General features: G+C 48.7%; 1 long non-coding RNA gene across 8 annotated transcripts; it reads right to left on the bottom strand.

Annotated features, from left to right (window-relative positions):
• Nucleotides 1–1480: 1480 nt before the first annotated feature.
• LOC135575875 (uncharacterized) lies at nucleotides 1481–19803 on the bottom strand. Of its 8 annotated transcripts, none has more exons than XR_010467241.1 (6): nucleotides 19735–19803; nucleotides 18107–18883; nucleotides 17720–17850; nucleotides 9641–13177; nucleotides 8979–9177; nucleotides 1481–8240 (listed from the first exon to the last, which is right to left on the bottom strand). It is a non-coding gene; the product is annotated as an uncharacterized LOC135575875 (long non-coding RNA). The 8 variants fall into 8 exon arrangements; XR_010467240.1 differs by lacking the exon at nucleotides 1481–8240 and adding an exon at nucleotides 8306–8899; XR_010467237.1 differs by lacking the exon at nucleotides 1481–8240 and having other exon boundaries at nucleotides 8306–9177; nucleotides 9641–9699; nucleotides 10961–13177.
• Between the last annotated feature and the right edge of the window lie 564 nt (nucleotides 19804–20367).

Genomic DNA, 20367 nt, shown 5'->3' with positions numbered 1-20367 from the left:
CTGTGTTTTTTGTTTTGGTTTTGTTCTTTTTTAAAACAAAAAGGGGGGAGAAGTAGGGAAAACACCACAAAACCAATTGTCAAAAGCATTGTATGTGATGAAATACTTTGCAAGTGTGACCCAAAACCATGCTAAATCAGAAAGAACCTACATTAATTATGGCCAAATCACTAGTTAATGGTCAGTGGAAAAGGCCACATCAATTGATAACCTGGGGGAGAGGTTATGCTTATGTCTTTACAGATCAAGGGCCGCAATGGTTGCTGGCACGAAACGTGAAACCTGTGTTATCTTCCTGACAATGATTGTTGCAGCTGCTGTGTTTTGGATGCCCGCACAGACAAAGACTAACATGTGGAGTACTTTAGCCAACATGACTGACCAGGACTCCATATGCCTAGCTATGGCATCTCCGGAAAACCCGTTCCACACATGCTTGGTTGGCATCCCCCTTGATGACTACAGCAGCATCACACAATTGTTTCAAAATGGTGGTCGGTGCAAAGGCATTGCATCAAACTGTAATAATACTAACATGGCACCTTGGATTAAATGCCTCCTGGAAATAGACATTGAACCACAGGAACTGGAATTGCTGGGTTCTGTGCCCATGGACACTTGTATCCAGTCGGTTTGTGAAAAGTGCCAGGACAATATGCTAAAGCATGAATGGATAAAACTGCGAAATGTTAATGCTACCCTTGGTGACTATAGAAATGAAACTCAATGGTGTAATGCCTCACAGAAGAATCCAAGGGATGTCATTGATAATGTGGGACAGCGACCCCAAAACCTCCTGTATGGTGTATTCTTGATCTGTGGAGATAGAGCCTGATCAGGAATTCCTTCCAATGCTGTTGAAGGACCATGTAGTTTGGGACGATTAACTCTCTTAATGCCCAATGTATCCATGATAGTAGATCACAGAAAAGCAACACGGGAAAAACGTTTTTTGCATGCATATAAGTCAAAATGTGATGACAGAGTAGATTTTTGGGGATCAAGGTTAAGGGTTTTAGGATCTCTTGTATCTGGTGTTGGCACAGCTAAAAGCTTTAAACATTTTAGAAAATTAGGATGCTGGCTAGTTAAGCAAACTAACAGAACTTAAAAGGCTTTAAGTGGATTTTTTTTAGATGTAGATTCTGTAAGACATGCCACATGGCAGAGTAGGGCCACAATAGATTTTTTGTTATTAGCTCAAGGACATGGGTGTGAAGATTTTGATAGGATTTGTTAAATAAATTGCTTAGCGGTTGATGGTTTTTAGGATGGTTGTTATCAGTAGTGAAAACAGGACTGATCATTTTGATGATTGTTGTGGTTGTGTTACTAATGTTGCCATGCATGTTTTCTCTGCTGCAAAGGGCCCTGCAGTGGACAATGAGGGCAGCATTTTTAGCACAAATAAAAAAAAGGGGGAATTGTGGGAAACTGCAGCGGGTCTGTGGAATCCTTGACAGAAAATATGAGAGTAGAGATCAGCCTTGAGATATTAAGATTTACCCTTGAGAAGGATGGGAGTAAAGGAGTATCCGGAGAGAGGAGAGATGTACCCGTGAGAAAGAAGGGGATAGAAGAATAACATGGATGATAGGAAAATTAACCAACGAAATGTTAGTGCTGTAACTTGTAACCAATAGTGAAAAGACACATGAACTGGTAGAATTGTATAAAAATGCACTTGTAGCAATAAATGGCATCCATTACTTTCATCTTGAAAGAACTTGGTCCATGTCGCTTGTCCGTCTCAACCACGACAAAGAACTCTTTTCATAAAACGCGAAATCAATTTTTGTAGGCATTGCAACAAACAAGGCAAGAATAGTAACAGGAGAATAAAAACTGCCAAAACATATACAACCAACTTCACAAGACTCCTTAACCATCCTGACAATCCACATCCTTCAAAAAGCCTATCTAACCAATCCCAAATATCATTTTGTTGAAGCTTAGAGACCCCAGCTTTAAGCTGTTGAATACTAGCATGAATTGATTCCGAGTGGTCAGAGAGATTCATACAACACATGCCCTCAAAATCCTCACAACCGTGGCCTTGCGCTAAAAGCAAAAAATCTATAGCAGCTCTATTTTGTAACGTAGCATGGTGAACACTATGTACATCTAAGAAAAGACCAGACAATGCATTGCTAGTAGCGTTCGTTTGTTTAGCAAGCCAGCAGCCAAGCTTATCTAATGTTGCTAGTGCTTTTGCAGCGGCAGCTCCAGCTGTTAAAAGAGAGGCGACAACGCGTTGGCTAAAAGACCAAAACTTCACGTTATCATCACAATCGGGGGTATATGCATGGATGCTACGCTTTGTTCCGTGAGAAAGACAGTGTTGTAAAATCATGGATGTATTAGGAGTCAGGACAGAAAGGCGTCCCAAGGCTACACGGACCTCCTCTTATATGAGAAGGGTTAACAGGCCATGCTCTATCCCCGCAAATAAGAAATATCCCTGATGGTAATAAAAGCGGAGCATTGCTAGATCTAGACAAGTTCGTTGCTGTATAATTACACCAAGTAGTAGCATTTTTAAAAACGGGATGGACAGGAGAGACATCCCATACCTTAGACTGGTTTGTTCCTGTATAGTTAAACCTAACACAGAAATCCACCTTTATTGATCCAAGCAACTCAATTTCTTGTGGCTCTAAAGCAGCATGCGGGAGAAAAGGGGTCCAGGCATCCCAGTTATTGGTTAAATTGGGGGCCAAGGTTGGAAAGGCTTTTCCCACCTTATCAGGTATGGGCCATTTATCCAATGGCAATCCTACAAGGCATGTAGAAAAGGGATTATTAGGAGAGGCAGTAGCGAGACACAAGGTGTCTTGTCCCGTGAGATTTGCTAGCGTTACCCACACGTTAACCTGGGGTAGTACAGATAAGAGCGGGTGGCTTCGCGCAACCTCTAGCGTAATCATAGAAAGAAATATTATTCTAAAAGCAACTTTCTGCCTTTCTTTAGTTTCCATGCAAATTGTTTTCTGCATTTCTTTCGTCTGATCCCAATCTTGTTTAAGAACAGCCCATATATCGGGCACCGGGTTTGTTTTACTACACTCTAGATCACAAACTAACACCTCCTCCACCCTTTTGGACACTAAATAGGCCCAATCTATACAGTCATGTAAATAACAACTACTCCCCAATGGTTTGTGTCCTGTGACAAGCAAAACTTCAGCTACATCAACTTCCTTTTCTAAGCAACCGTCACACCAGTGTCCTCAGGAGATTCACCAGTTTGTTGCTCGAAAGGCTGGTCTGGAGGGTGATCGGAGTTCTCTCTGGATGATTGTGGTAGGGATTCACGGAAGGGTTGTACACTCTTTGCCGGAATCCATCGAGGGCCTTTCTCTGTGGAAACACAAACATAGCCTCTGCCCCATGTGATAAGGGGATACGGTCCCATTACTTTACCTGTTTCTGGATCACAAACCAATACTGGGGCCTTAACTCGCACCTCAAGTGAAGCATTCGTATTAAAATGTCGGACTATCGGAGGGTTGCTATCTAACAAAGAACAATTTAAAAAGTTAAAAACATACAAAGCTTTCTGTAGACGTTCCTCAGGGGTGGCAGTCCCCACTCCCCCTTTCTGTTGTTGTAATAAACGTTTCAAAGCCTGATGAGAGCGTTCAATCAGGGACTGACCTGTAGGGGAATGAGGGATGCCAGTAATGTGGGTCACACCCCAGGAGTCAAGAAAGGTTTTTATAGCAGCCGAGACATACGCAGGGCCATTATCTGTTTTTATTTGAGAGGGTATACCCAAGGTGGCAAAAGCACGCATCAAATGTTTTTGAACATCACGTGTCTTCTCCCCTGTGTGACAAGCAGCCAACAAAGCACCTGAAAAGGTGTCAATAGAGGAATGGACATATTTCAATTTACCAAACTCCGGATAATGCGTAATGTCCATTTGCCGTAACTGTAAGCTCTGCAGTCCTCTAGGATTAACTCCTCCTGCTATTGACGGAAATGAGTGTTTCTGACAGTCGGGACATACAGCAATAACATTAGCCGCTTGTTGGGAAGTAAGGCCAAACTGTCGTTTGAGACCTCCAGCATTCTGGTGAAAAAAGGAATGGCTAAGTTCAGCTTGCGCTATGCGATCCGGTAATACTTGCACTGGTAATGTCAGCAAATCAGCTCGTCGGTTCCCTTCTGCAATAAAGCCAGGTAGAGAAGTGTGTGATCTGACATGCATAACAAAGTAAGGATGAGAACGCGAGTCCAAAAGAAAAATAAGCTCCTGCAATAAAACAAATAAGTCAGAATGCAAAACATCACATAATACAGATGCTTCAGCTCGTTCAACAATTCCTGCAACATAAGCTGAGTCAGTAATAATGTTAAGTGGTGTGGACCACCTTCGAAAAACTCGAACAACCGCAGTCAGTTCCACTATCTGAGGAGAACCGGAGACGGTCTCTATGTCTGAGTTCCATTGCCCTGCTGGTTGTCCCACCATAGGATAACTGATTTGTGTGACTTCCCAAACCCATCTGTAAACACAGTAAGGGCTTGTAATGGCTGGTAGCTTCTTTTCGATATAGAGATGAGGTGGAAGTCAACATTAAGCAGTTTATGTAAAGGTGGGTGGGATGTGAGTTGACCCATGTAATCAGCTAAGGCAGTGCAAAAGGCATCTGACTGCTGATAAAGCCACTGTAAATATAAAGTGGTTACAGGTAAGCAGATACAAGCAAAATCTGCTCCTGATAAGGTTAACAAGCATTGTCTGGCTCTAATTATTAAAGAAGCAAACATCTCATGTTGTGTGAGGATAGTTTTTGTAGATTGATTTGGCAAGAAAACCCATTCAATAATCAACAGTGGGGCTGATTTCTGTGAGTCCCATTGAAATATTAGTGCGTGGGGTTTTTGAGTACACAGTTGTTGGGCAGGATTCAGAATAATAAGATAAAAAGACAACTCAGGGGCCCAACGATGCGCTTGCCTATGAGTAAATGCTGTGGCAACTTTCTGTAAGGAGTCAATAGCTTCTGGTCCGAGGCTGCGAGGTGCACATAAATCAGTGCTTCCTTTTAGCAGTTCAAATAAAGGCTTTAAGTCTGTATTAGTAATTCCTACCAGCGGTCGGACCCAATTAATTGTTCCCAACAATCTCTGTACATCATGCAAGTTTCTTATGTCTGTCTGTATTTGTAAGGGCTGGGGAACTATAGTTTGAGCCCTTATGCGCCAACCTAAGCACTTCCATGGCGGTATTTTCTGAATTTTCTCTGGCGCAATACAGAGGCCTGCCGAGTTAACAGCAGCCGTGACAAGGGCCACAGCTTCCTCCATGACCTCGTGATGTTGTGCGGCCACTAGAATATCATCCATATAATGATACAATAGGACACCAGGCATTACGATCCTAACCGGACTAAGTACTTTAGCTACATACCACTGACATATTGTGGGGCTATTCTTCATTCCTTGTGGCAGCACAACCCACTGGTATCTTTGCAACGGAGCTTGCATGTTGACGCTTGGAACCGAAAAGGCGAATTTAGGGGCATCATCTGGATGCAGCGGGATATTAAAAAAACAGTCTTTAAGGTCAATAACAGTCAAATGCCAATTTCGAGGAATCATAGTGGGGGACGGGAGTCCTGGTTGGAGGGCTCCCATGTCTTCCATAGCGTCATTAATTTTCCTAAGGTCATGGAGCAAGTGCCACTTGCCAGTTTGTGTGAGTTCCAAGGACTGGTAGAAGGCACAATATGCCCTTTCATTAACTGTTCCGTAACTAATTCTTGGAGAGAGCGAAGCTTTTCCAGTGGTAGGGGCCATTGATCTACCCAAATAGGAGCATCAGTTTTCCATGTCAATTTTAGGGTGTCGCGCACTTCAATGGCCCCACCTAAAAATGGGTCCGAATGGACATTCCCCACTGAGACAACACATCACGCCCCCATAGAATCATAGGAACTGGCAACACAAAAGGTTTGACAGAGGCTATATGCCCTTCCGGACCTTGAATTTGGATTAGTTCCAAACTCTGGTGGCTGCTACCAGTTCCTCCAGTTCCTGCCAGTGCTTGGGAAACATTAGCCAGAGGCCATTGTGGTGGCCATTTAGCCTGAGATATTACCATAACATCAGCTCCAGTATCAATAATTCCATTTAACACAACTTGCTGTTTCCCGCGGATAAGGGTACATTGACATACAGGTCGCTTCTGAGAAACAGACTGCACCCATAAAATTTGTGAGTTCCCTGTAGATCCAAACCCTTCCCGTCTTTGTTGAGGCTGGCTAGGAACTGGGGAGCCCATCCCTGTGGGAATCAATATCAGTTGTGCTATACGGCTGCCTTTTGGTACTGTGCAAGGGGAAATGGGGTCCGTGCCATAATCTTAATTTCATCAGTACTGTCAGAGTCAATGACCCCTGGTAGTACAAAAAGACCTGACAATGTTGTGGATGATCTTCCTAACAATAACGCTTGTGTTTTAGGGGGTAAGGGCCCTGTGATATTTGTTGACAATAAATGAACTGAAGGATCAAGTAACGTTACTGTGTGGGAGGTTGCCAGGTCCAATCCAGCGCTGCCTGCTATTGCTGGGTGAAGACTTGAGGCACTGCTGCTTCCCTCCGTGGGGGGTGGAACGTCGGCTGCGGTACTTGTGTCTGCGCGCGTCGCCGCCCCGTGCTCCGTGATCGGTTTCCCTGTATCGGTTGACCTTGGAAATCACACTTAGACCGACATTGATTAGCATAACGGCACCCTTTTCAGCGTCTAGGGCAAACCCCAGGAGCCTGGGGCCTGGCACCAGTGTGGGCAGCTAAACAGTTTCTTTTTAGATGACCAGGTTTACTGCAACCATAACAATTCCCTGGCCCCACCGAGCCACGCATGGCTGCGAAAGCAGCGGCCATAGCTTCAAATTTATGATCTACAGTACCAATTCTATTACAAGCTTCTACCATTTCAACCAGTATGGGGTTCGGATTTGGGAGAGATTTCAATAGCTTTTTGCAATCCACATTAGCATTTTCAACGGCCAGTTTCAACAACAAAATTTCCTGCGCCTCTGTATTATCTATCTGACGCTCTAAAGCCTGTTTCAATCTATCAATAAACTGCATATAAGGTTCTCGGGGTTCCTGGGTTATCATAGTGAAGGCTTTTTGTGGCCTTTAAGTCAGAGACCTTAAAAAAGGCTTTTTTCACTTCTTCACAAGTTGCTTCAAGAGCTTCCCGTGGGATATCGCGAGCCTGAGCTACTGGATCAGAGTGCTGGCCCGTGCCTGTAAGGTGTTCTATAGTCAGCACAGCTATAGCTGCATTGCTGTGACCTACGTAAGTCACGAGAAGTGCTTGAAGCCGCCCCCTCCAATGCGTTTCCCATAAAGTGTACTGTGTCGGAGTCAGCAACAGTTGTGCTAAAGATTTTAAATCATGCGGAGTCATAACTTAAGTGTCAAAACCAGAAGATAATAAGCTTGCAAAATACGGGGAAGAAAGTCCATGCTCAGTAACAGTACGGCGCAACTCCTTAACTACCGGAAAAGATAAAGCTTCCCACTGTGCCCTCCGACCCTGATAAATCACAGGGGCCACTATTGTTCTAGCAATTTCCAGCTCTCCCTCCTTCAAGGCTTGGCGCCTTATGTTAGCCCACACATCATGTGGGTCAGGGGGGTAGAGGTCTGGCTCCTTTGCAGGGTCCATCGGCCCCAAATCAAAGGGGTCCTCTTCTGGGGGGTACCCTGCGGCACACACTTCCAAAAGCGTGGTGGGTTTTTGACCCACCGATAACAGTGGAGGTACAGCAGGAGAGTCTCCTTCCCTCTCTGCTTTGTCTTTGCGACTTTTTTCCTGGGCCTTCAAAGTCTCAAAAATGCTTCTCCACCACGGGAGCATGCGCTGTGCTTCGGCGTTCCCCATTGTTACCGCATCCCACAGTTTCACCCCCACGTCATCCCAAAGTTCCCACGTAAAAATGGTAGATGCAGTTACAGTGGGTATTTTCACTTGTACCCATTTAAGCATCAGCTTGAGATCGTGCCCAGAAACATTCTTTCCATGCTTTTGAAGGAGAGTTTTCATAAGCTCATATATGTCTCTCTGGGGAAGACGCTTGATTTCCCATGTTTCCCACAGCTCACCTCTCTACTCCGGAGGGATTTCAGGCCGGCCGGCTCCTGCTTCCTTTCAGCAGCTCATTCAAAGTTCTGTGGGACTCACAGCATGCCACGCAGATAGGTGGTTCTTGAGCCCTAGAATCACGTTGTACGATCACATCGGGGTCACCAATTTGCCGCGATTGAGAGACGGGACACAGTTTGATGCAAGCAAAATGTCCGCTTTATTAGTGTACTTCACATACATTTATACTTTTCCTCAGCAACGTGCTTCGAGCTGATTGGTGTTTCTGTTACCTTGTTACAGGTGATTGGTCTACACTGTAAACTAGACATTTACAGATTGGCTAATGCCAAGACACCTTCTCAAACAGTCACCACCCCAACTCAAGCAATCTTCCCCATGCAAGAACAAGAGTCCCTCTCCTACAGGACAACTGCTTTACAACCCTACCAACATAGAGTCAGCACTCTCCATTCCCTCCAAGTAAGGTTCCTGCCTTCATCCTTCCCATGGCCTGCGACCAACAAGCTCCAGCACATCTCCCCTCACCAACCGACAAGTGCTGGGAGTTTTGCTGAGGCCAGCCAAATCCTGTCCCACAGACCTCTGAGACCGTTCTTTCTTTCCAGTCCTCCCTTGAGGAGGACCCGAGATCTGGGCGCAGAGGAAGGTCCGACTCAGACAGCTGTCGTTCCCATCACGCTCTCTCTTCCCCATAAGGAAGTGTGGAGCAACAGGAAAAGGAAGCGTGGCCATGACAGCACTTGTTCCAGCAGCACCAGCCTGTTGGCTGTGACAGGGAATGGAGTAGCATACATGTGAATGGAGGATAAAACCCTTGAGCAGATCCTTCTGCCTTGTGCCCTTACCCGTCCGGTAACGCCTGGGAGCTTTGCCTGCTTCAGTCCTTCCTGCAGAGCCCGCTTGGCCACATCCTTTGCAGATGATAAAGCTGTTCCTGGAGCTTAAGGAGCTGGACGGGCAGGGACAGGGTTGCGCTGAGGTCTCCTATCTCTGGTGCAGTGCTCCAGAGGGTTTAGGTGCCGAGTTGTCGCACATGGTAAACACCTGTCAGACACAAACCAGAGCTTAGAACCTGGTCTAAGGCTGGGCTATGCCTCGGGCTGCCCACTCCCCTTTCAGTGTCTCTCCCAAGTGCCGTAGTTGTCTCTCCTCTTGTTGCCTTTGACAGTGGCCATCATGGTGTACGGGCTCCGCAATAGATGGACGTTCCCTGCCCTGGACTGTGCTCCTTGTCCTGCAGAAGATTCTCAGCCCCTGGGGCAGGAGAGCTCAGCCACGGCCTCTCCCTGGGCTGAAGAGAACTGGCTCAGACCTCCTGGGGAAGGCAATTCAGCCCCTCCTCACCCACACCCAACCCGCTGGAGCAGGGACTGGCACAGCTCTGTGGGGACTTCCTGCTCTTGGCTGAGCTCCTCTGCTCACAGCGGGGGAAGCGGAACAGGGCAGGCTGGAGCCCCGAGTACCTTCTAAAGCACCGTCCTCAGGTCGGAGATCTGCAGAGACTCACCGAAAGAGAAGAGACCGAGAAGCAGCAGCAGGGTCGATGCCTTCAGTGCCTTCATCTCCCTGCAGAGCAGATAAAGAAAAGGCTGGTGAAGCTGGCGGTTCCCGTGCAGATCAGCAGCAGACTGGAGAGCAGCAGCATGGACTCAGCCCTTGAGCCTGGCGTTCCTGCCGTGTGCATTGGCTTGGTCCTGCACCAGCTCCAGTCACTGCTGGAGGTGTCACCAGCTGCACCACTGGGGGATTTGTCACGGCAAAGATTGTTTCCTTAGGGACAAAGGGCTCAAGATTGACTCCAGACTAAGAGCAGGAGTTGCAACAGGACTTCTGTCCACACTTCGTGTCTGTGGGGCTGGAGAGGAGTTCTCTGGAAATGGAAGGACATAACAAACGCCTGTTTCTCCTGCCCAGCATTCAATGGACACTTGTGCTGATCCTGTTCTCCACCCTCTCAAGAGAAGGTTCAGCCTGTGCCCCTACAGTCCAACAGCTGCCAGGCGGGGGGTGTGTGTCTCCCCTCTCGCAGCGTTTCTTTAGCAGCCGGGTTATCTCTGGCCCTTCTCTTGGCAGAACAGCAGACAAATGCAGACTGGAAAGAGGGAGGGAGGGCTAAATGTCAATGCGTGCTGGCAAGCAACGGGCAACCAAGGAAGCACCAAAGAAACTCCGTTGTCTGGGCCCTGCTGCCCTGAGCCTGATCTGCCAAGACACAATACACACCGCTCTGCAAGGGGGAAATTCCTCCTGTCTGTTCCAGGAGGCTCTCAACAGGCTCACAGCGACACTCATCAGGAATAAACAATCCCTTTTGTTCTCCTAGAGAACTCCTTGCACCCCTCTGAGGACTTTGAGCCCCTTTCTTAAGGCAGAGCCCTGGTGAGGAGCTGACCAGGTTTCCCAAGGAAACCTCCTCTGTCAGGAACACAAGTCAGACCCACGGCCAACAGAGGACACGCTGGTGTCCTTCTGGTCCCTGTGGAGAGGAAAACCAAGCAGGCTCAGGGACAGAACCCACCCTGCAGAGCACAATACAGGACGGAGCTGAGTTCTCACAATTACTGCGGCAGGCTGTGTCTGGGCCACCCCTGGGACTCTCTCTGTCCCATCCAAAATGGACCTGTCCCTCATTCTGCAGAGATCAAAGGCTTCTGGGCCCAGCCCTCAATTTCATGAAGAGACCGAAAGATGGCTGCTGCCTTCCAGCAGCTCCAGACCCAGCTCTCAGGCTGCCCTCGTGTTCCTCTCCTTTCCACCATCCACCCACCCCAGCTGACAAGGTGGAAAACACACCTGGGGAAGGGAGCAGAAAATATTCCCAACATACCAGTTCAGACGTTCAGCCATCTCTGGATGTCTCTGGGTACCTGCTGAGGTGAAGGTAACAAGCATCTCGCTCGCTCAGGAGTGAGCCAAAAACTCTGCGATCTCAGTTCTCTCAAGATCGAGAGTGACCGAGGCGCAGGGAGACCCCTGGTCTTATCCCCTGCTGTGCCGACCTCAGCGCTCATGCTGCTTTGTGACGTCAGTGGCAGTGGCTGATGTCACAATGGAAGAGGCTGCGCCACGTTTGGAGGCAAAGTCCAACCTGGCAGGAGCGGGTCTTGCAGTCCTCTCTGCAAGGGAAGGAATCCTTCACCACAGAACGACGGGAAAGGTACAGGAACACGTTACTCTCAGATAACAGACTCTGTCACCACTCTTCCTCTTGCTGACCAAAGTTCAGACGGTGTTGGAAAACAACAACAAAAAAGCAAGATGTGCTCCTCAGGGAGCACATTATATCATCTGTTCAACAGTAAGTCCAACTCCCGTCTGAACCTCAGGATAAGAAATGCTGTCTTAAATTTCCAGGAGAAGGAAGGGCTGTGAAATGGCAAGACCAGAAAACGTTCATGAAAGCACGGCCATTCAAGTCCACACCCCTGATCACAGACCACCTGCCCGTTACCTAAGGCAGGATGTTCTCAGCTGATTTGCGGCCACTGACATCTGGAAAAGAGCACAAGATCTCTTGTTCTTTAGCACTGAGCACGGAGGTTGGAATGGGATCTGGGAAGAAAACCATCTACAGTCAGTCTGGTTTCATTCGAGGCCATCAGGACAAGTTGAGTTCACATTCACCAGGAATCACAGCAGGTCCCACCCGTCCCTGCAGACCCCAACAGCGCTCCTGTGCAGGGTCCCGAGGAGCAGTAAGCACAGAACAAGAAACCTCCCTTCCAAAGAAGCCCCCAGCTGGCTCTTGAACCAAGCTGCACAGAGCAGCAGCTGAGAACAACCTCTGCCACAACTGCACCCGGCTCTGCCGTCTGCACAAGGAGAACAGCTCCTAAATGATCCCCAGCCCTACAGACACAGATCTTCCCCAGGGCAGGCATGAGGAAACACCAGAGTGCACAGACACCTGGTCATTCAGTTGAAGCTGCTGGGGAGAAGGACAGAGGACTAGAAAGAGACAAATGAGACAAGAGAGAAGACAGAGGAGCCCAGAGAGAAAGAAACACACAGGAAAAAAGATGTAGAGATCAAGGCAAAAAGGGACAAGGAGCCGTGATGAGACAGGGAGGAAGAAAGAGCAGGGCTGAGGAGCAGGACAGAGGGATGGGGAGTCGGGAGGAGGAGAAGCAGGAAGGGGGTAGAGAAAGACAGGGAGGGGGATGTACAGATGGAGAGACAAAAAGGGAGGGAACAAAACAAAGGGACTGAGAAACAAAGCAAAGTTCAGATCAAAATGAAGATACTGGAAACGGAAAACATGCAGCAATGAGCTGGAGGAAGAGGAAAAGAGGGCTGAGGAGCAGGAAAGAGGAAGAGAAGACAAAGAAAAGGCAGAGCCAGCTGGACAGGGGAGATATAGTGAGAGGGGATGGGGCCGGGAACAGGCAAGGAAGACAGAAAGACAAACAGGACAGAAAGACATCAAGAAGGAAAAGGGGCAGAGATGGAGAAAGAAGCAGCAGGGAAAGGGAAGACAGGCAGAAAGACAGAGAGGGAGCAGGAGAAAGAACAATAAGGGTTGGGGGCAGGATAGAGGTTGGGAAAAAATCCTGGGGTGGGCAGCAAGATGGAGAGGGAGTTAAAAAGAAGAGGGGCAGGAATAGGCGCAGGGAGCAGGACAGAGGGATACAGTGAGAAATGATGGGGCACGGAGCAGGACAGAGCAACAGACAAGAATGAAGACAAAGAGAAACCAGGGATGGTGAGAACACAGAGGGGTGGAGACGGAGAGGGAGATATGAGAAACCCTGCACAGAGATTCAGAAGGGTGGAGGAATAGGTGAGGAAGCAGCAGAGGGACAGAGGGAGAAGAGATGAAGAGGAAGAAGGGCACAGTAGGAAAGAGGAGGGAGCAGGGAGGGACTGGGACACAAAACAGGGTGAAATGTCCCCAAGGGCCCAGGACTTACCACACTTCCTGCTCTCTGCACTGCCAGGCAAGCTGTGGAGTTCAGGCACTTCTGTCTGTGAGAAATGCAGTTGTGGTTCGCGCTGAGATGTTTAATGTTTACAGATACAACCAAAGGAGGCTCGGGCTCTGAACCTGGAAAAAGGAAAAGGTGGTTAAGTTCTATGTAAAAAGTTCTGAAACTTGTTTATGAGGTTATATTGATAGAGGTAGCTAACATTTTCAGGGTTAACCAACCACATAATAAGGGCCTACTAACAAACTAACACTTGAAGCCACATAATGAGTATCTAGTTTAGAGCTGTATGTAGCCAGTTGTGTTAAGAAAAATCAGAACCTCATCGAATGCCGAGATCAGAAGTTTTACAGCACCAGCTGTAACCCGGAGGAGACAAGACTGCCAAGATTTACAGCAAAAGGGGGGGCAGTCTGGTTTCGGTCGACTTGGCATCTTGGGAGACCCATAGAGACCATAGAGCCCATAAAGACCATAGAGATCTGTAGAGTCCCATGAAGACCCATAGAGACCACAGAAACAATAGAGTCCCATAGAGACCACAGAGCCCCATAGAGACCATAGGGCCCCATAGAGACCATAGATACGCCTCCTCAAAGCCACCAAGTGACACTGCGCAGGCAGAACAGGGGAGGGTCAAGGAGGAGACTATGGAAATGGTTCTCTGAGACTCATTTTAATGAGAATCGGGAAAGGTTATGGATATGTACAGGCATTCCTGGGGTCATTATGAATATGTAACACCTTACTGTATTTACTGTATTTAAGCGTGCGTGTTGGGCGGAGCGAATCCCCCGCGCACCCAGCGCTGTTTTGCTTATGCTCTAATGAACACATGTTTAAGGAATACAATTAAGGAATTGGATTAAATGTTGTATATCCATAGAAAAAGCCTAAGTTATTTATTTCATTGCTTTACAACAAGTGATCGAATCTGCTATAGAAAAGTTCAACCACCTCCTGTATAGTAAAGGATAAAAGAAAGTATGGATTTTTGTTGCATCTAATCCATAATGCAAGTACCAATTAAAAATACATTAGCAGTGGGTTCCTTCAAATATTCCCTGTGAAGGCAGTTCCTGGCACGATTATATTAGCATTCTTACTGTTTTACAGGAGAAACACAGGGCACAGCTGATTTTGCCCACGTGCAGCGCAATGATCACACGAGTGCGGTGAACCGGGTGAAAGGCCCTAGAGAAGGAAAATCAGGCTCCGTGTGCAGAGCCAAACCAGAAACCCTTTTCAAACTGTTTAATTTTAAAAACCTACCACAGGTATAAAGAAGAAAAAAGAGCAGTGAATGTGCATAATGACACAATTAGATGGTTTTTCAGTTTAATGATGTGCTCTTCTAGTAACAGTGTCTGCTGGAGTGGATATCCTGGACACAAACAGGCAGGTTCCTGGTGTTGTGCCCATGGTGATTCATCCACTGTGGCCGCAAGTGTCAGGCCTTGATACAACAGACACAAAACCTTGGGAGGGAGGTGATCACAGTAAAACACTTAAAGATAATGAGCTAGCAGACTTGATTTAGTCTTTATTTAAAGATACACATGGCTGCTGTCTTTTTTCCAGTTTAGCTAGGACGGGCTCCAATATCCAATATTAATTCTAATTACATGACAAAAAATAGGGGGGAAAGCTTTATTTTTACAATGGTAAATACAGTCTAAGTCGTAATTAGGGAAACAGATAAAGGGGTGTAGCAGATGAGGCACAGACACTCTTTAAGATGTAGAGAGACATTTAATACAAACTCAGGTTTGTATTTGACACATCAGGTACCTCTGTCCCTGATGTACCAATCCCATATCAGTCCCTCTGTCCCTGATGTACCAATCCCGTATCAGTCCCTCTGTCCCCGATGGATCATGTCCCACACAGTCCTTGCTGCTTGTGTTGTTCCACCAGCCCTTGTTCTCACGCTGTGACTCTTGCAGTTTCTCACAGGCCTGATGTCACAACCCTGCCACATCTCTCCTTCTTTGTTTAACAATTACAGCCATAGCAGCGTGTAACTGCACAGCCACTGCACCATTAAAGCTTTTTTCAACCATTCATTGTGCACAAGACACATGGCACACAATCAATAAGTACCCGACTCCACATACAAACATTCTAAGCAGCGGGTTAAAGGGCCGTGTTTTGCAATTTTTGTGGCACCCGTAACTGTTACAGAATCACTACTTAATATTCCCTGCATAGTGTTTAACACAGAATAATGAGCTCCCAGCCAACTACGAATTCTCATTCTCTGTTCTCCAAGTCAGGACCTATATTAATATATTACTGAGCTGTTGGTTTAAGACGGCGTAAAAACTCAGTGGGAGATTGCTCATGATCCTGTTTAATCTCAAAAGGTTTTGGCGTATTTACAGCTTTAGGCACAGCGTGTCTAATCCCGTATAAAATGCACTGTCCAGACCAATGCAGCCTGTCCCCCGATATAAGGATATCAGGATCCCACCCTGGACTGACCGAGGGACAATTTTGATCTCATGTTCTCTGTGTATTCTACACCAATAGCTGTTCTTCAATAAACCTTTTACTGGTTTCCATTTCTTTCCCTGATTATCCTTTTTCAAAACAAATGGATCTGAAGGGGATGAAGAAAATGTATACATAACATTATGTATTGTGTAATATGCCTTATGTAATAGGCAATATATGATTTAAATTATATATCTTACTATATATTACACATAGCACATTACTATACTACACATCTCAAAGTATACCCACCTAGACCTGTGCAGCATATTAATATTATTTACAGTGGCCGCCATTAATTACAATATTCAATCAGATTCTCCCTGTTTGACTCCCTGTTGAACAGCACACGATCCTTTTCCAATGTCAGAAAATACAGCCTGGGGGGATTTCTCCCGAATTCTCCTGTCGATTGTCCACTACCTACTTCACAATCACAATAACAGACGATTCGTGAACCGTAAATACTGGACTATAAAATCACCCAAGACACAAGTAACAACAACAACAAACCACTAAAGACACAAACAATTATACAATTGCTAAGGCACAAACAGCAAAATCACGAAAAGTACCTTTATCAAATTACTGTTCCCTCGTTTTTCTCTTTTATTTCTTGTTTTCTCATTTTTCTCTTATTTTTTCTTTCTTTCTTTTTTTAAGTTCCCCAGTTTACCAAAATGCGCAGACGCGAATGCGCAGACCCAACGCGCTGGTGTCGCCCACGTCTCGCGCAGGCAGCGTGCCAACCCAACCAGACAACGAAAGTGCCTTATCTCATTGATGGGGTTTTACCCGCGTCCGAGCTGGTCCGAGGATCTGTGGTCCCTTCCACGAATTCCCCGGTGCCGGCACAAGGTCCCAGAGATCCTGGGATCCACGGGAGGTCAGGCAGATTATCCCATCCTCGTTGCCAGAAAATGATACCAAAAAGTTGGCAAACAGACTCTTTAACACTGTTTTGAAAGTGTTAAAAAGCAGGCACTTTTATTACAGCGCGCTGGGGGATCGCTCCTCTAATCGAGTGTGCGTTCCGCTTTGCTCTGGTTTTACATATCGTGGAACTCCTCAAACAGCAAAACATGTTAACCAGTAAGTATTACAGACGTCTCGCGCTCTTTCACCAACACGAGCAGCAGCATCGAGAAATCTGGAATGAGCGTCTACAGAAACATGTACGTATTCACCCAATTCAAAACAATGCGTTACATCAGTTGGCTGTATTTCATTGGCAGTAATCCCTCCTGGATTAACACCCTCTGTGGATGGCACGGGTGCCAACTGTTGGCAATCAGGGCAGGACATAAGAACGCTCCTGGCCTGATCCACTGTAATTTGAAATTATCGTTTTAACGCCTTTGCACTCTGGTGAAAAAATTTATGTGATAATTTAGCTTGCTCCAAGGCTTTAGGCACAGTGAGCAGCACAGCTTGTGCATCGGCCCTCCTATTGCCTTCTGCAAGAGGTCCTGGAAGGGCAGTGCGAGAGCGGGTGTGCATTGCATAATAACCATGATGTCTATGATTTATTAGAAACCATAGCATTCTCAATTCAGCCATCAAAAGAGGATTATCCTCTTCCTTAAGAAAAGAAGCTTCCAGGTCGTTAAGTATGCCAGCTGCACAATATGAGCCAGTTACAACATTCAAAGGTTTGTTACAGAACACCTCAAAGCGATCCTAACAGCTGTCAGCTCAAGAACTTGTTTGACCCTTGGTCTCTTTTTCTACCTTGTGTTTGCAACACTGGGTATCTGAGTTTAGCCATGTAATTACAACTTTACGTGAGCGACCAGAGGCATCAGTAAATACAGTCTTGTCACTTACTGGTCGTTGCTGACAGCAGCATTTGCCGTACAACGGTAAATTACCAATTTCAGCCCACAGTTTATGTTGAGGGTAATAAACTGATATGTTCCCTGTGTATGTTGCCAATGCAATCTGGAAATTCGCATCTTCAGTTAATTACCATTGCGAATTCTCCTTCATTGTAGGAAGAAATATACCTTGAGGTCTACCCCATACATAGCATATAAACATTCTCTGCCTTTCATTATTGGTTTTGCATACATTTCTTTTATTATCCAAACTGTTTTCATTGGTGTGTGAGCTAGGTAAACCCATACGGCCACAGTCACCTTTCTCCCTCCTTGAGCTCTCCTGACCTGCAGTTCCACCACCGGTGTCTTCTTTCTTGATCCCTCTTGACTGGCAGGTGCGCTCCAACCCTCTTTATCCATCACTCTTCCTCATGGGTTCACCTCCTTCCTTGCTTTTCCTTTGCACGCTGCTCCACCTAAAGAGAAACACACGGAGGACTGAGCTACACCAGCCCAAGGGCACTACAGTCAGACAGGGGCTGAGTCCGGGGCTGACACCTCCCCACACCCCACAGCGCGCCCACCTTGCCTTGGCACCAGCCCCTCGCACAGCCCTTCCCCTCAGCTCTGCCCTCCCTGCAGCACAGCTTCCGCACATGCCCTGCTCAGGCTGGACCCCAATGTCACAGGTTAGAGATGTCACAGCTCAGTACAAATGCCCACGGTCCTCACCTGCTCTTTGGTACTTGCGGAGGGTCACGTCGCTGTGCCCCAGGGCACTGGCCTGCACGGCCCTGCCCGGCAGCGGGAGCCTCTGGACCTGCCGGCTGGTTCTCCAGCTTTAGGGTCACCCGCAGCAGCCCGCTCTCCTCAGCTCTGCACACCCAGCCAGTTGCGCCGCCCAGGCAAAGTCAGCTTCACCCTCTGCCCTACACCTCACCTGCAAACAGCCAACTCTTCAACTGACAACCGCCCAAAACACACCGACAAACTCTCCAAATCTCAGCCTTTCGCTTTCAACTGCTGCCTCTAGTGCATCTCACAGACAAGCCTCCAAAATCCCCTTTCCTGCAATAACACTCCAGCACTCATCGCCTGCGGGAACAACCGCCACAATACCATGCAAACACCAACCAGTTCTGGCACGGAAATATCGCTTTCTCCTCAAGATTCCACCTACACCAACTGCTGATAAACACACGCTGTCCTCACCAAAGCCAAACGCTGCAACAACCAGCGACAACTCAAATCCGCGTGTGCGGCGCAAAATCACAGGTGTGAGCTGATGCAGAGCTGGGCTTGACAGCTGCAGAGTGTGCACCCTGTGGCTTAACGTGGCCAGTCACTGCCATTCCGGCTTCTCCCTGGGAGAAGCGCATGAGCACAGGCTGCTTCAAGGCACCATGCGAACGGTTTGGATCTCCGGGTCTCTGAGGGCGAGAGTAATAAATGTGATCTGTGTGTGGCTCAGGAACTTCCCGTCCACTTGCTCCTCCATTCAGTCAGGTGCTGCAAGAGAGGGACAGAGAAAGAAACAGTTAGGACCGGATTAACAACCTTGTCATCCCTGTCCCCAAACCTGCAGGCGTCCTAGGAGGCCTGATCTAAGTTTGGCTCTTCTCCCTCTCTTTGCTGGAATACTTCACTGCACAAATTTCTGTCATGAACACTCTCTTAACCAATCTGATGTGTTCATAGTTCCCAGCCCAGCGTCCATTCCTCAAGGTACCTCAGCATTTCCCTTTGAAACCACACCTTAGTGCCATCCCGTCCTGAGCTACCTCAGCATTGCCCACTGCAGCCTCCCCGACGCCATCTCCTCCCTGAGCTCCCTCAGCCTTTCCCGCCAAGGCCTCCCCGATGTCACCCCCTCCCTGAGGTCCCTCAGCCTTTCCCGCCCAAGCTCCTTCCGCGCCGTCCCGCCCTCAGGCTCCTCCGCCGCTCCCGCCGCTCCCCCCGTTCCCGGCCCCTCCCCGCGGCAGCACCGCCCCCGCCCCTCGCGCCCCCTGGCGCCCCCACGGCGGCCTCGGCCCCGCCTGCGCCGCTCCCGACCCGGCTCTGCCCCCTCCCGCTCGCTTTCCTCCCTCTGCCCTGCGGCACCGCGGGCTCCCCCCTCCGCCCCACGGCCCCGCCCGAGCCCCGCGCAGCGCTCAGCCCGGGGCTCCCTTCCCTCACAGCCGCCCGCGTGTTTCCCCCTTGCCTCTTTCTCGGCCCGGCCCGGGGCCGCGCTCTTGCGGCTGGCTGCCCCTCGCCTTCCTCCTGCCGAACCCAGCCCGTCCCTCCCCCTCCAGCCTCCCCCCTCAGCCGGGACCGGGGCGGCCCCGTCCAGTCTCCCCGCTGTCCGCCCGCCCCTCGCTCACCGCCGGCCCCGCCGCTCCTCGCGCGCTGCTCCCGCCGCCGCACCGCCGGCACACGCTCCTCGGCCCGCGCGCTTCTGCAGCGTGGCCCCGCCCAGCCCGCGCAGGAGCCAATCCCGTCCGCGCCCACCACCGGGCCCCGCCCCCCCTCCCGGCCCGGAGCCGCCGGCGGCCGCAGAGCGGCGCTGTCCGCCCGCAGCGCGGCCCCGGCCCCGGCGGGTCAGCGGCAGCGGGGCCGGGAGCGCTCGGGCTGCGCCTGCCCGGGACGGCCCGGGACCGAGGGCTCCGCCGCTGCAGCCCGTTTCGTGCCGTTTGCACCCGCGGCTACACGGCTGCAGCCTTCCTGCTGCTGCAGCTCACACATCTTTCTTCCTTCTAACTGCACGGCAGGTCACACTCACAAACGTTCCGTGCTCGTTGGCATAAGAATATCTGCAGAAGGATCTACAAACATTACAAAGATATACCACCGACCACAGCTTTCTGAGCTTTCAGGTTAAAGTTCCTGTAGATACCCATGTTTCAATCAAACAGACACCACCAGCAGAGCTGCTGCCTCTGCCGTCTTTGTTCAGAAAGCAGTGACAACATCAGAAAACACATGGGCAGCCCGTGCTTTGAGCAGTGAAGGTGGGA

The sequence above is a fragment of the Columba livia genome, chromosome 19 (assembly GCF_036013475.1).
Source record: "Columba livia isolate bColLiv1 breed racing homer chromosome 19, bColLiv1.pat.W.v2, whole genome shotgun sequence".
In the NCBI taxonomy this organism is placed as follows: Eukaryota; Metazoa; Chordata; class Aves; order Columbiformes; family Columbidae; genus Columba; species Columba livia.
The sequence above is the reverse complement of the archived record's forward strand: the minus strand, read 5'-3'. Positions and strand labels throughout refer to the sequence as shown.